The sequence below is a fragment of the Perognathus longimembris genome, chromosome 17, assembly GCF_023159225.1.
Source record: "Perognathus longimembris pacificus isolate PPM17 chromosome 17, ASM2315922v1, whole genome shotgun sequence".
NCBI classification, from domain to species: Eukaryota; Metazoa; Chordata; class Mammalia; order Rodentia; family Heteromyidae; genus Perognathus; species Perognathus longimembris.
In genome coordinates this window covers 50,179,717-50,193,061 of record NC_063177.1, presented here as the reverse complement: position 1 = coordinate 50,193,061, position 13,345 = coordinate 50,179,717, and the positions used below count along the sequence as shown (strand labels likewise).

The window sequence follows — 13,345 nt, the reverse complement described above, 5'->3', positions numbered from 1 at the left end:
GACGTTTCCCTCTTGTTCTTGCTGTCTTGGCCTCCTGCTGGCCTCAGGAGGTCTCAGCTGACCCCCATCCCCCCACTAGAGCCTGGGTGGGGGGGGTGAGGTTTGCCTGTCAAGCTCACTTTTATATCCATAGCAATTAAGCCTTTATCATCTATATGCATGTCTTTCTTATGTATTATGAGTTGACTCTGCATGTAAGAGTCAGAGGCCCAGAGGACAGCATGCTTCACAGACCCAGGTTTTCTCTACCTGACCTTCATCCGCTTTTAAAGTGGGAATCTGGTGGTATTGGATATATTTGTCACTCCGAAAGGGGGCGATGAGGGGATACGTCTTGCATGAGGGAAGGAGGGAGGTACCTGTCCGGTGAGGGTATCCTGAGGTCCATCCTGAGCTGGTTCCTGACTCATCGTCGCACAGGGAGTCGGGGCCGCAGAGAGACCTTGAAGCCAAGGTGAACCAGCGTTAGAGGAAGGCTGTGAGCCCAGTCCCTCTGGCCGAGGAGACGAATCCTCAAGGGGGCTTTGGCTTTCTAGTCTATAAAGTGGGTGATCGAACAGGGTCATGCCTCCTCTGATGGTGACTTTGCTAGAAAACCAGATTTCTCATTTCTCTTGGGCTTCCTGTATTCAGAGGTGTTTTTATGCCGGGGTTCCTGGTATACATTATTGAGGGTACAGGGAAGTTCTCAGAGAGGTTTCGCTGTGTTTTGTATATTCTGTTCTGTGGTAAGATGAACTAGAAAACTGTGGGTCGAAGTGGGAAACGCGATGCCCACACATTGGCAGGCACCTGCAGCAAGAGTAGGAGCTGGCGTGTGTCTAACTCTTTTGCTGTCTTTTGGTCCACAGGCCTGGTGAGAAGGAGGCAGATCAAGGATGGCTGTTCTTCACCTGCTACCTGCAGACCCACCAGGAAACTTTGCGAAACCAGGCTGTCTTTCTTGAAGGAACTGCCTGAAGCGGGAGCCCCTGGAAAGAGGCAAGAACCCTCTGATCAAGAATAAAGACAGTCATGAACTAGGAATAGAAATGGACACCCCTCACCACCCTACGGAGCGGTCTCTTGTGTGGACCTGAACGAACTGGGGGGCACATTTCACATGGGGCACCGCCTGCTGTTGGTGAAGACACGTCACCTCCTCTCCTCTCCTGCCTGCTCGTGACACTCTTTCCACTCCATCTACAGCGCCTCACCGTCTGCCCTACATGCTTCCCTTCCCACACCCTTCCCTTTCACTCCCCCACCTGCCGTACCTTGGAACTCGGAGATTGTTCTGTGTAGGCCGTTATCTTTCAGTCCGATTCTTTCTATGTGAGCAGTTGACTGCACGCGCCTCAAAGGCAATCGTGATTTCGGTTCCCGCTCTTTCAGAAAGCGGCCAGCTTGTGGGCAGCAAGTGGACCACAAGTGGTACTTGGATTTTTATTTGTGTTTCTGGTCTCCCAGGTACAAGAGTGACTGAGGAGTCAGTGTGGAAGTTCTGTAGGCTATCAGCTATCTCAGAAGGCCTTGGAAAAAGGAGCTATCTGGGTCCAACTTTCTTCGTTTGGGTCACACACAGAGACATGCATCCAGAAGAGCAAACATGAACATTGTTCCTTCACTCCAGCTGTCTTCTGTGAAGACTCTGTCAGGTGGCGGGTCATGGTGCCTCACGGGACACTCTTGAGCTACTGGAACTGGTGGTGTTTATGGAGGACCTTCTCACACGCACGTGCGTGTCAGCAGAGTCATCTCTGTCTTGTCCCTTTCTGTAGCTACCACGCACCTGCTCCGAGGTGAAGACGCCCCTAAGTATCTGTCATGATTCCACTTTGTGCAATATGCAGTTAGACATGTTTGTACTTCCTTTCCCCCCTGATAATTCATAGCTTATTTCTGTAAAAAAAAAATAAAAATAAAAAGAACGAGAGAAATGAATTGAAACTTGCCTCTGATATAGGTGATATGTTTGTGTAGGCATTTCATGAGTTCTGCAGTGAGGCGTCCTTGACATCTGGGATTCACTGGAGAGATCGAGGGCAGCAGCCTCCCCATGGTATTGGAAGCTATTGACATGGAAAGAGGTTTCATAGGCTTTTCCCTTCCTTCCTTCGCACAGACAGCAGCCGTCCGATTGCTTGGATTCCTTCAGGTTTTGGAGATGGAGAGCCACGTGTATCACCTCTGTTAGGTGTGGTCTACTTCCAAGTCTCAGAGGAAGTAAGGTGATGGAACCAGCTCCAGCAGCTGCCAGCTAGGCCTTGTGAGAAAGCCTAGCACGGCTCAGCGTGCTCGGTGCTTTCCCAGGGCCGTGAGAGCCACAGTGCCTGCTTCTGACTGCGGCTCAGCTGTTGGGTGAGGAGGAGCTGAGGGGTGGAGGGGTTTCTAAGGGCTGAACCTGGGATAACCACCCTACTAAGTGACCCAGTGGCCTCTCTGTGCTGTGCTTTTACAGGCTGTGACTGATGGTTTGGCCGGAAGTCAGGCATTCAGAGCGCTGTGTCTGACCACTTCATTGGCCTCTGGGCAGCCTATAGATGGATGCCTTTGGGCCAGGTACCAATCCTGGCTAAATCAGTTGCTTACAGGCTGTTTGGGTTGCATGATACTGAGCAATCTGTTTATGAGCAGCCTGAGACCAGGTCCCATGAAAGAGTGTTGTGTAGATCTTGGGTATGGCAGGAATTCAAGGTACCAGAGGTTCATAAAATACAGTCTTACCTATACAGTTTCCCACTTAAAACAGTTCATTTAGCAGCAGACCCGGGCCATTGCAAACCATAGAAGATGGACTATGGTATATTTGTGTAACACACACACACACACACACACACACACACATGAGCAGGAACAATGTAGAATGAACTAAGAGCAAAAGCCTACATCTTTCCTAGACAGAGACAAAGCTGACTTCTTTGGGATAGGAATGGTGCACTGTCTGGAAAGTCAAGGAGTTGGCTAGAGTACTTCCTGAAATTCCTTTGAACTCTAGAATTTATTTAAAATAACAAGGACATGTAAATTGGGGCTCAATGTGTACTTTCCTTCCAGAGTCTTCTAGATAGCCTTTGAGTGGGACTCAGATCATGTGGAGTGGGACCTCCCGGGTTCCTCTCCCCCACTCAGGCACTGACTTTATCTGGGCTAAGGCGGCAGAACTTTGGGAGGTGGGTAAGTGGGGGAGGGCAGAGTTGTGCCAACCCCAGTGTCGGTGTTCGTGACAAGTAAGAACAATCGAAAGGCAAATTACAGGTTCTTCTGCACGTTAGGAAACCCGGGTTTTCCAGGACCACATCAGCATCCTGAAGTTGTTGCTGCTTGTCAGGGGATTGGGTCTCCATCTTCTGCTGAAAGACAGGCATGAGCGTCTGTGTTGCTGCTCTGATTATCCTGCTCATCTTGCATGGTGTGGCCACAAGGAGGTAATTACACGCTAGGGTAGAGAGGGGCATGCCATCAGCCAGAGACTTTCTCCTTACTCACCAGATTCTTCCGTATGCATTGGAAGAATGTGAGCTTAGCTCTTTCTTTGGGTGCCGTTTTTTTTCCTTCTTAAAAGATGAATGCAGTTGGTTGCTCTTGGCTTGCACCTGTCATCCTAGCTACTCCAGAGGCTGGGATCTGAGGATCGTGGTTTGAAGCCAGCCTGGGCAAGAAAGTTGGCAAGACTCATCTCTCCAATTAACCAGCAAAAAAAAGCTAGAAATAGAGCCATGTGGTAGAGAGCCAACCTTGAGTGGAAAAGCTAAGGGACGATGGCTGGGCCCTGAGTTCAAGTCCTAGTGCCAGTACACACACACACACACACACACACACACACACACACACACACACACCCTCTCTCTCTCTCTCTCTCTTTTCTTCTGGTCTACATGGAATCCCAGAATCTGAGAGACTGAAGTGATCTAAAGTATCTCTCTTCTCTAGATACATCTCTGACAAATGCAGGAAGCCATGTTCAAACATCTGGTGAGGAATCGTCCAGTCCTGTGGGAGGCTGCCCTTTGGCGTGGCCGACCATGTGAATGAATGATATTCCACCCAATGGGGAAGAAGGACGTTTAAAAGAGCAATTCATGGGCTGCCGAGAGGTCACAAATGTCCGTTTCCTAAACAGATTTTCTGCCTTCTCTCCACCACCCTCAGTGGGGATCCAGGTAGCAGATCTCTGGATCTAAATTGTATGCCTCATACTGACTTAAAAATTAAAAAAGCAGCCCAGGGCAGGGAGAAAAGGGAGGCCTTATTTTAGGTTCTTCCATGGAAAACAAAGGAGTTTCAACCCAGGTTCCCAGCAGCCTCTGCCAGCTGTGACATTCACCATGCCGCCATAGTTGGTGGGTAAGCCGTCAGGAAGCCATCCGTGCAGTGGAAGTTGGGGAGTCCTGTTGTCAGATAAGAAGCCCTAACTTAAAGACAGTGGGGGACCTTGAAATGGCCACTGATCTTAGATAGTACCCTTACATTCCAGGCTTGTGCACAACAGACAGAGGGAGGCCTACAGAGAGAGAGAGAGAGAGAGAGAGAGAGAGAGAGAGAGAGAGAGAGAGAGAGAATCTGTGTGTCTCTCTGTACTGGAACTTGAGCTCAGGACCAGGGTGCCATCTCTTTGCTGTTTTGTTCAAGGTTGATGCCCTGTCACTTGAGCCACACCTCTACTTCCAACCTCTTGGTGGAGGTTAAGACTCTCATAAACGTTCCTGCTTGGGCTAGCCTTACATCTTGATCCTCAGATTTCAGCCTCCAGAGTAGCTGGTGTTACAGGTGTGTGCTACTGGTGTCTGACTTCCGAAAAGAGTCATCGGGGAATACCATCCTCCCACCTGGATACTGAAATAGACCAGCCTTTGCTTGAACCCGCGCCTAGGTCAGGTGTAATTCATTCAGGTCTTTTCTCTGGGTCTCAGTTTTCTCATTGCTGAGATGGGATGGCAAAGGGAAGGGAAGAGGTTGATTTCGATAGTCCCCTGAGCTCCCTCCCTGTCCCCCAGATTGGGTGTCCATTCCTGATACCGCACGAGTCAAAATTGGGACTGTCCTGGCTCGTCCATTACCAAAGAACACTTTCAAGACATTTTCATAGGCCATCAGTTGTACTGAACTCCGGTTTGTTGAGAGAGAACTCAAAAAGACACATAGCTGGTGACTGGAGGGGTGGTACGGGGCTATTTACCTGTTTCCCCCCACCCCCCGCCACCAAATCCCTGGGAAGCAATGAAAAACCCTCTGACTGCTGTTTGGGCCAATAACTAAAAACTGGGAGCCCTGTGTGGCTAAAACCGGAGGGGATTTATTAGTTTGCTTAGTGAAAGGCAAATATTAAGTCTTAAGTTGACCCATCCCGGGACCTGCCTTTGGCTTTTGTATTCCATTGGGTGCCAATCACCAGGTACTTGGGATTATCAAGTTCTGCTGATTTGTTTTTTTTTTTTTTTTTTTTTTTTTTTTTTTTTGGCCAGTCCTGGGCCTTGGACTCAGGGCCTGAGCACTGTCCCTGGCTTCTTCCCGCTCAAGGCTAGCACTCCGCCACTTGAGCCACAGCGCCGCTTCTGGCCGTTTTCTGTATATGTGGTGCTGGGGAATCGAACCTAGGGCCTCGTGTATCCGAGGCAGGCACTCTTGCCACTAGCCTATATCCCCAGCCCTCTGCTGATTTTTTTTTTTTTAATTGCTTTCCCTCTCCTTCAGCCCCTGCCATTCCCCAACCTCCAGCCTTTCCTGGAACCTCGGGCCTGGATTTTGGAGAGGTAGAAGGCTTGCTAGACTTCTCATAAAGCTGTCTGTGTGCTCAGGGCTCTGACGGCCTGGAGTTGCAGGTGTGTGATGTGCTGGTTCCACAGAGCGCCCCAAGGTCCTTGTCCGCCCTGGACTAGGGAAGTTGAACCCGAGATTCTTCCTCCTTAAACGTAGATTGGGTAGATTGTACCACCTGCTCTTCGGCCCAATATGAATGTTCCTCACAGGTCACAGGCAGAAAAATGAGAGATGACTGAGCAGGTCATTGCTGCTCAAATTCAAAGGCGTACCGCGTGGGGCCAAAGGCTGGGGTAGAAGGGGCACCACTCAAGAGCAAGCAGGCTCAGGGAGAAGACTCTAGGCCACTCACTTATGGATTCCTTCCTCTAAATGGGGAGGCTCCGGATGAGCCAGAAACACAGCACCTCACCTTACTTGGGGAGGAGAATCACCCAAAGTCACCCCTGCCTATTGATCTCACACACACGCACAGAGCAACTAAGAGTTTGGGCAAAGATGTCACCTGTGGATCTTGGTCACTAGAAATGGTTTCAGAGGAGAAAAATGGTAGGGCATGGGGCCCAGAAAAAGGAAGGAAAACGAAGCTGGGTGGTTTTGATGGGGATTTTGCATCCTCGAAACTCTTTGTGAAACTTGTCACTGGAATCTTTGGATAACTTTGGGAGTGTTCACTCTTATAGATGCGGAAATGATAGCTAGGAGAGATTTCATGTAACTGGCCACAGAGCAGAACCCGTGAGGCCTCTCTCTGTCCCTAAGCACTGCATTGTGGCCACCACTGTATTAATCACAGTAGGCTGCTTCAACCAAACACCCCCAAGTCTCATTTACATGTCACCTGAACGTGGCTTGGCGGGTGGGAGCCGAGATGACATAGTTGAGTTCTGCGCATATTTCGTTGGCAGGGATTTGTCATGAGGTTCCACCTGATTGAAGGGCCAGGAAATGGCCAGCTCTGTGGAAGAAATGGGGTGGGGAGGAGACCTGCACGTTGGTTGCTAAACACCAGGAGTTTCGGCCCTACAAGCCTGACTCCCACTGCAACAGCCCTTACTGGCTGGCCTTTGTCATGGCAACCCTGAAACCCGTGAGTTCTAGCCTCCCGGGTGTCCTTTCATAGCAGGCCTGAATGTGCAGGCTTAGAGCTTTCCTACTGTGAGTGTCAGAGTCTTTAGGGCCCTCGTGCAAGCTGGGAAAGCAGACTACAAGTTGGGCAAAGCAGAGCTCCAGCATCAGACTGCCTAGGCCATATCCACCGCAATGGCTGGCAGCAGAGACCTCAGCTAGGCAACTTACCCTCTAGGTGTCTCAGTTTCCTTTCTTTAACCTGCTCCGTAGGGTCATTCTCAGGGTTTGACTGAGTTACTGCAGGCATGGCACTTAGGACGGTGACAGGAACACTCGATCAAAGTGGCATCGTAAGTGTTGTTTATCTAGATGAGTATCTCTCCTCCAGAGTGCTGCTTGGGAATGGAAGAGTGGTGGTTAATTGTCCACTCGGTTGGGTTGAGAAATGCCTAGGGAATTAGCAAAGCACACCCCTGGGTGTGTCTGTGATGGTATTTCTAGGAACAATTGGATTGTGCGGGCTCTGACTAAATGGATTTGGGATCTGATGGTATCGTTGGAAGGCAGGGAAAGGTAGGAGGTGGAGGGAATAGGTCACTGGTGGCAATTCCTTGGGAACTGCATCTTGTCCTAATTCCTTCCTGATAACTCCTTTCTCTGCTTCCTGTCTGCCATGAAGATGAAGGTCCTCTTCCCAATGCCGTGATGTTGGGGCCCTGTGATCATGAACTCAACCCTCTGACCCCAAATAAACCTTTCCTCCTTTTAGGCTGTTGACACTTTAATAAAAGAAGTGTTGTCTGATTAAAACAGGAAGTGTTTCGAATTTGGGATATCTCTCCGATTTTGGAGTCCTCACATCTAACTTAGGAGATACCCCGAGAATGGGGCCCAAGACTAAGCCCCAGATTCATTTACTATTTCACATGAATCTTATACACATCGCCGGCAGGCAGTTCACACACGATTTTTCAGGATGTTTGGTTTTGACCAGAGCCCATCTCCTAAGAGGAGCATGGATCTTCCCAATTGTGGTGTCATGGCACCGATCACCACATTTTGGATTTTGAGCCTTTTTGGATTTCAGATTTTCCTCATGAGAAACGCTCATCGCACACTCTGAGCCCAGAGCGCCCCTGGGTTATGGACTGTCCCCTTCACTCCCGCGAGCTGTGCGGCTGGATGGGAAAGCGGGGGGAGCTGGCCATGCTAAGCTCTGCATGTGTCTGTGTTGGGGCCAGGTCCACAGCCGTCCTGGGTTCTCTCTGAATGAAGTAGTCTTGTGGGCCCTTACCTTCAACCAACTCTAACATCGAGTGACTTCACCCAGAAGCCATGTTCTATGCTCTGGTCAGGTTAGGGGGGGTCTGAGAAGTCAGTACCGTATCACACACACACACACACACACACACACACACACACACACACACACACACACACACGGAGTACCTGAAATCTGTCTTTCTTTCTTTTTTTTTTTTTTTTGGCCAGTCCTGGGGCTTGGACTCAGGGCCTGAGCACTGTCCCTGGCTTCTTCCCGCTCAAGGCTAGCACTCCGCCACTTGAGCCACAGCGCCGCTTCTGGCCGTTTTCTGTATATGTGGTGCTGGGGAATCGAACCTAGGGCCTCGTGTATCTGAGGCAGGCACTCTTGCCACTAGGCCATATCCCCAGCCCTGAAGTCTTTCTTGTAGCCACCTCTCTTGGGGCCCAAAGACCTGATTTCCAAGATGATGCCAGATAGCTTTCTCTCCATTTTTTTACACCAATTTCAACTCCCTTCCTTCTTTACACACTGAACACCGATTCCCCCTCACAGACCGCGAGGCCTGGGTGTGGGCACTTGGAACTTTGAGGCCTCGGTGGCGCTGGTTTCTGGCACCAGCTCCGCCTGCTCTGTCTTTGGCTCTCCTGGCACCAAGAGCAAATGGAAAAGCGGGTCTGTTTACTGGACACGGGGCCAGAAGAGCATTTAAAAAATAAGCAGCAAATAAACTGTCCTAAACAAATTTCCTCTCCAGTAAAGGAGCGCTCCTTTTCCTTGTCCTCCAGCACGAACCATTTTTCTGTGTTTGGATAAACTTTCATCCTGAGCAGTTACCATTCCCAGGGAGGGGCCCGCCTGTTTCCGTTGGCTATTTATTTTGATTTTGATCATTCCTCTCTCTTTTGAGTATCAACGCACCTAATTATAAGGAAAGTAGGTTTCCTTTGGGCATCTAGAGAGAAGCTGCCCCCTCCCTTCCCTGCGTCCTCTCTCTTCCTCCCCCCCCCCCACTGCTCCAGCCCGCATGGTGGGCCTTTGGTGCTAGCTAGAAGCTGTGCCTCTCCGGGAGACCTCATAGCGCTTGCTGAGTGAGAACCAAGGGGGAAAGGCCAAAAGAGAGATGAGCTTCCAGTAAAAGCTGGAGTAGATACAGAGGAGAGAGAGAGAGAGAGAGAGAGAGAGAGAGAGAGGAGAGAGAGAGAGAGAGAGAGAGTATGTGTGTGTGCATTTCTGTGAGAGCCCTTAGCCTAAATGCCCCTCACATGAGCTTTTGTGTAAACTCAGATCCTCTGAGCTCACATTTCTTGACCCCAGCAGGTAGCTTATTGTAAAACAGTTCATCCAGAGGGGGAGAAAATACCTTGTCTCAGCATTTTAATCGTGTCTTGCTCTGAACAAGACTTAAGAGAAAGACAGCTGGAGGGGGAACTGCCTGTTTCCTAGCTCAGATCTGCACGTGCCTGGAGCAAAGCACCAAGGAAGGAGCTTTGGAATCAGAGTTATTCTTGTTTATAAGTGCAGAAAGTTGTCCAGGACCCCCATTCGCCTCTGATAAACTATCCCTCCGTGGTTCTCCTCCTCCTCCCCTTTGTTTTCTTTTTATATCAGAATGGGAAGGAGGAATCCAGAGGTGGATCACGATAAACACGGAAGAACGGGTGGCCCTAACTCACTGACGAGTCATAGAATTGGTTTGGCTTGAGATTCCTGAAGAGTTTACTCAGTGGGGGGACCAGGGATATCTTAGGTGGAGGGTGAGGTTAACGACGCCATTGCAGCAGCCCAGCCGGTCTCTGCCACCCATGCCGCCGGATGCGTGCTGTACTTACCTCCAAATGGCCTCCCAGGTTGTGCACGCGTGGGAATCAGCTTTGAGAATCAGAAGAGAGAGCTCTAAGAATGCACCCCCAAATGACCCCCAAGGTGGTAATCAGAGCCTTTTGAGAGAAATGAGGGCCTTTTTATTTTTTTGTCAGTCATGGGGCTTGAACTCAAGGTCTGGGTGCTGTCCCTGAGCTCTTTTGCTCAAGATTAGCCCTCCACCACTTTGGGCCACAGCGCCACTTCCGGTTTTCTGGTGGTTCACTGGAGATGAGAGTCTCTTGGACTTTCCTGCCGGGGCTGGCTTTGAATGGCAATTCTCAGATCTCAGCCTCCTGAGTAGCTAGGATTTACAAGCATAAGCCACCAGCACCCAGAATAAAAATTACTGCTAGGCAATCCCATGAGGTAGGAGAGTGAGTGTTATATATGTGTAAATTACCCGAGAAGCCACATATTGAAGGATCAAATCTTGGCGTTTTTATTAGAGCATTAGCAGTGTGCAGGCAGCCGGTTGTTACAAAGACCTGCAGCCCATGAATACACGTCACACTATCAGGAAACAGGCCAGAGAAGAAAGGTAGAACAAGACCAATACCAACAAACCAATCCAGCTCTAATGGCGAGCTGACTTGGGACGCCATAGTGACTGGAGACGAGACAGGACACAGAACACAAACATGGAGACATGTGGCATGGCGTAATGGCCTGAGCTGGCCTGACCGGGATCAGGTCAGGGGCAGGATCACAGGAAGCTGCCAGTCCCCGCACTTGACTGACAGGTTCATTAGCCTATAGGCCATGTGCCCACCCCTGTCTCTTAGGATTCAGGAACACCCATCACCTGGGGATGGGACTTCCCTTCCTCTAGGAACCCAGGTAGTACAACTTGCCATGTGGCCAATGATGGCGCTGGCCAGATCTGATCTCCATATTACAAGAAAGAGACTGTCAGACCTTGTCTGGGAAACACTGAGGTTCAACTGGGTCATCTGAGCCTCAGTCCGCAAGTGAGCAGTGATGTTCCCCGGGAGCAGGGCTCAGACTCCCTCCCGGAACCTGGGGGTGTCCTGAGTTGTCTCTTAGGACAGACCCGGGCAGAGAGGAGGCAGGGGAGGAATGCCTGGTGGGAAGAGCGGGGCCAGACAAAATGCCACGGAAGCAAAATCCATCGGTGGCAGCTTTTGTGTTTGTTGTGGGGTGGGTGGGGGGGAACAAGTGCTTCAGGGTTCGTAATGCTTTGAGTAAGAATGACTGGCCCCCACGTGGGGCGCTGGGCTCTCCAGGGCAGGGGAAGACTTCCTCCAGACTGGAGCGTCATACTTGGTTCTGCTCTATTTAGAACACTTTTTTTTTTTTTTAGTGGAAAGCAAATTGCAAGGAAGAAAACAGCACACAAGCGAGGGCAGCGCATTGTGCTGAGCGCTCTGTGTGGGGAATGGAGGAGCGGGGGAGACAGGAAAGGACGCGCTCCATGGTTTGCCCCTGTCTTTCTCGGCACCAAGCCCCGTCTCTCCAGCCCAGCAGTCCATCTCTCAGGGGACCTTGGTCAGACATATTTGAGACTAACCTTACCTGGACCAAGCGAGCCAAGCCAGTCCAATAGAGAATTCTGTAAACCCACAGCAGATTTTTCACTGGTAGCACGTACAGTTGAGCGAGACGCAGAACACGAAGGTGAGGCTGCTGGTCATGCCATGGCGTGCGGTGCGGTGTGGCTCTTTGCTGGAAACGTGGGCAACCTGGATTAGAGGAGATTCCTGAGCACCACAGGGGTTTTCCTCATTGGTGAAGGCAGCGTGTGTGTGTGTGTGTGTGTGTGTGTGTGTGTGTGTGTGTGTCGGAGGGGAGGGGTGCTTTGCTTGCAGGCTGGTTCATCTTCACTGTCCCGTACTAAAGGAGAGCTTTGTGAATACAGGTTAGCTCCCTGCAGACTTCACAGGTCAAGTGATGTGTGAGTGGCCAAAGGATTTCTCCAGAGTGTCTTTCAATTCCTTCTAAATCCCTTGCCCTTGGGATCTGAGCAGCGGCCCCCTGTGGGGCTCACTCTGGAGTCTGTGGCAGAGCGGGCACTAGCTGCTCGACTCCAATTAGTGTTCTGCCTGTCCTTGGCCATGGACTTCTTCCTTGAACTTGATGATAGTCATTGATTGCCCAGAAAAGGCAACTTGGAGACTACTGGAAAAGGATGTTGGAAAACTTGGGAAGTGACAGAGAGCTGCGCACCTGCTCCTTGTTAACAGGCCTTCCAATTAGACAAGATGCTGACTTCCCACTGGCTCTGGTGCCATTTGGGTGGCACCTGCACAGGCATTCGTGACCTGTAGACACTCAAATGTATGCCATGCTGCGCTTCCTTCCCAGCATTCTGCGCACGCTGAGCCCCAAACAGAGAGGCCATAGGTAGCTTTCCAACTAGAGATGCTCCCTGGATGCCCTGCTGAGGAAGGAGGAGGGAACAGGCTCGGAGTTCCAGCTCCTCCTCTTGCTGGCTGTGTGAATGGTTGAGCTACTACAACTCTCTGGGTATTCAAATGGCTGGCCGCCACCGCACTGACCTCAGTGGGCTGGGTGGGTGGTGTGCGTTCATAGCCGTAGCTCTGGGCACACAGGACATTCTGTTCATTGCTGCCTCGTGTATGAGGTCTCATCATTCCTTCACTTTCTCTGTGTAGAAGCACCTGACTCCCAACTGCTTGGATCTAGCCTTTGCCTAAGGCTATGTTGATGCCCCTTATCTTCTGCCAGTGGCTTTGACCTGCTGACCACGGTCCCCTCCTTTATCCCCCCTCTCACCCAGTCCCGCGGGGTATGGCTCTGTTCACTGCTTCCAGGGCTTTGACTGCTTTCACTTCTATACATAAAAGAGATTTGATCAGGATTATTCTTGCTCTATTTGTCTTACTTCATTTAACATACTCTCCTCTGGATTTATCCCTGGTATACGTGGGGAGTTTTCCTTCTTTTTTCTTTCCTTGGGCTATAGACTACCACAAAGATAACTATCCGAGGCATTAGCTATGCTAATTATTCTGCTTTGATCATCCCGCACTGGACCTTTGTATGGAAGCACCACCTTATAGCCCGTCAATACACGTAGTTATTATAGATCAACTGAGAATTCTGTATTCTGGGTTCTCCAGAGAAACTGAACCAATAGGATATGAATGGTTACACGGATCCCACAATGCCACGCGGTCCCTTCACAGGAAGATGCATGAGGCGGGGGGGGGGGGGGGGGGGCGGGGGGAGAGGAATCTGTTACTTTTCCCAAGAGCATTGCCTTCTGTCTGTTATCAAGAACCACCAAGTTCAGCACCCCCAATCAGTCACTTCCATTAACAGTGTTTATTTTGGAGTTTGTGTTTAGTTTTCTGAAACGTGGTCTCCTTTTCCCTCTCCTCTTCCTTCGGCTCTGGTGGAGCGGGGCCACCTTCCTAGCGCTGT

The 13,345-nt window shown here is 50.4% G+C and overlaps 1 long non-coding RNA gene across 1 annotated transcript; it reads left to right on the top strand.

Annotated features, from left to right (window-relative positions):
- Positions 1-1,347: 1,347 nt before the first annotated feature.
- Positions 1,348-11,962, top strand: LOC125366020. Its single transcript, XR_007213770.1, has 3 exons — positions 1,348-1,721; positions 8,183-8,188; positions 11,953-11,962. It is a non-coding gene; the product is annotated as an uncharacterized LOC125366020 (long non-coding RNA).
- Positions 11,963-13,345: the final 1,383 nt, after the last annotated feature.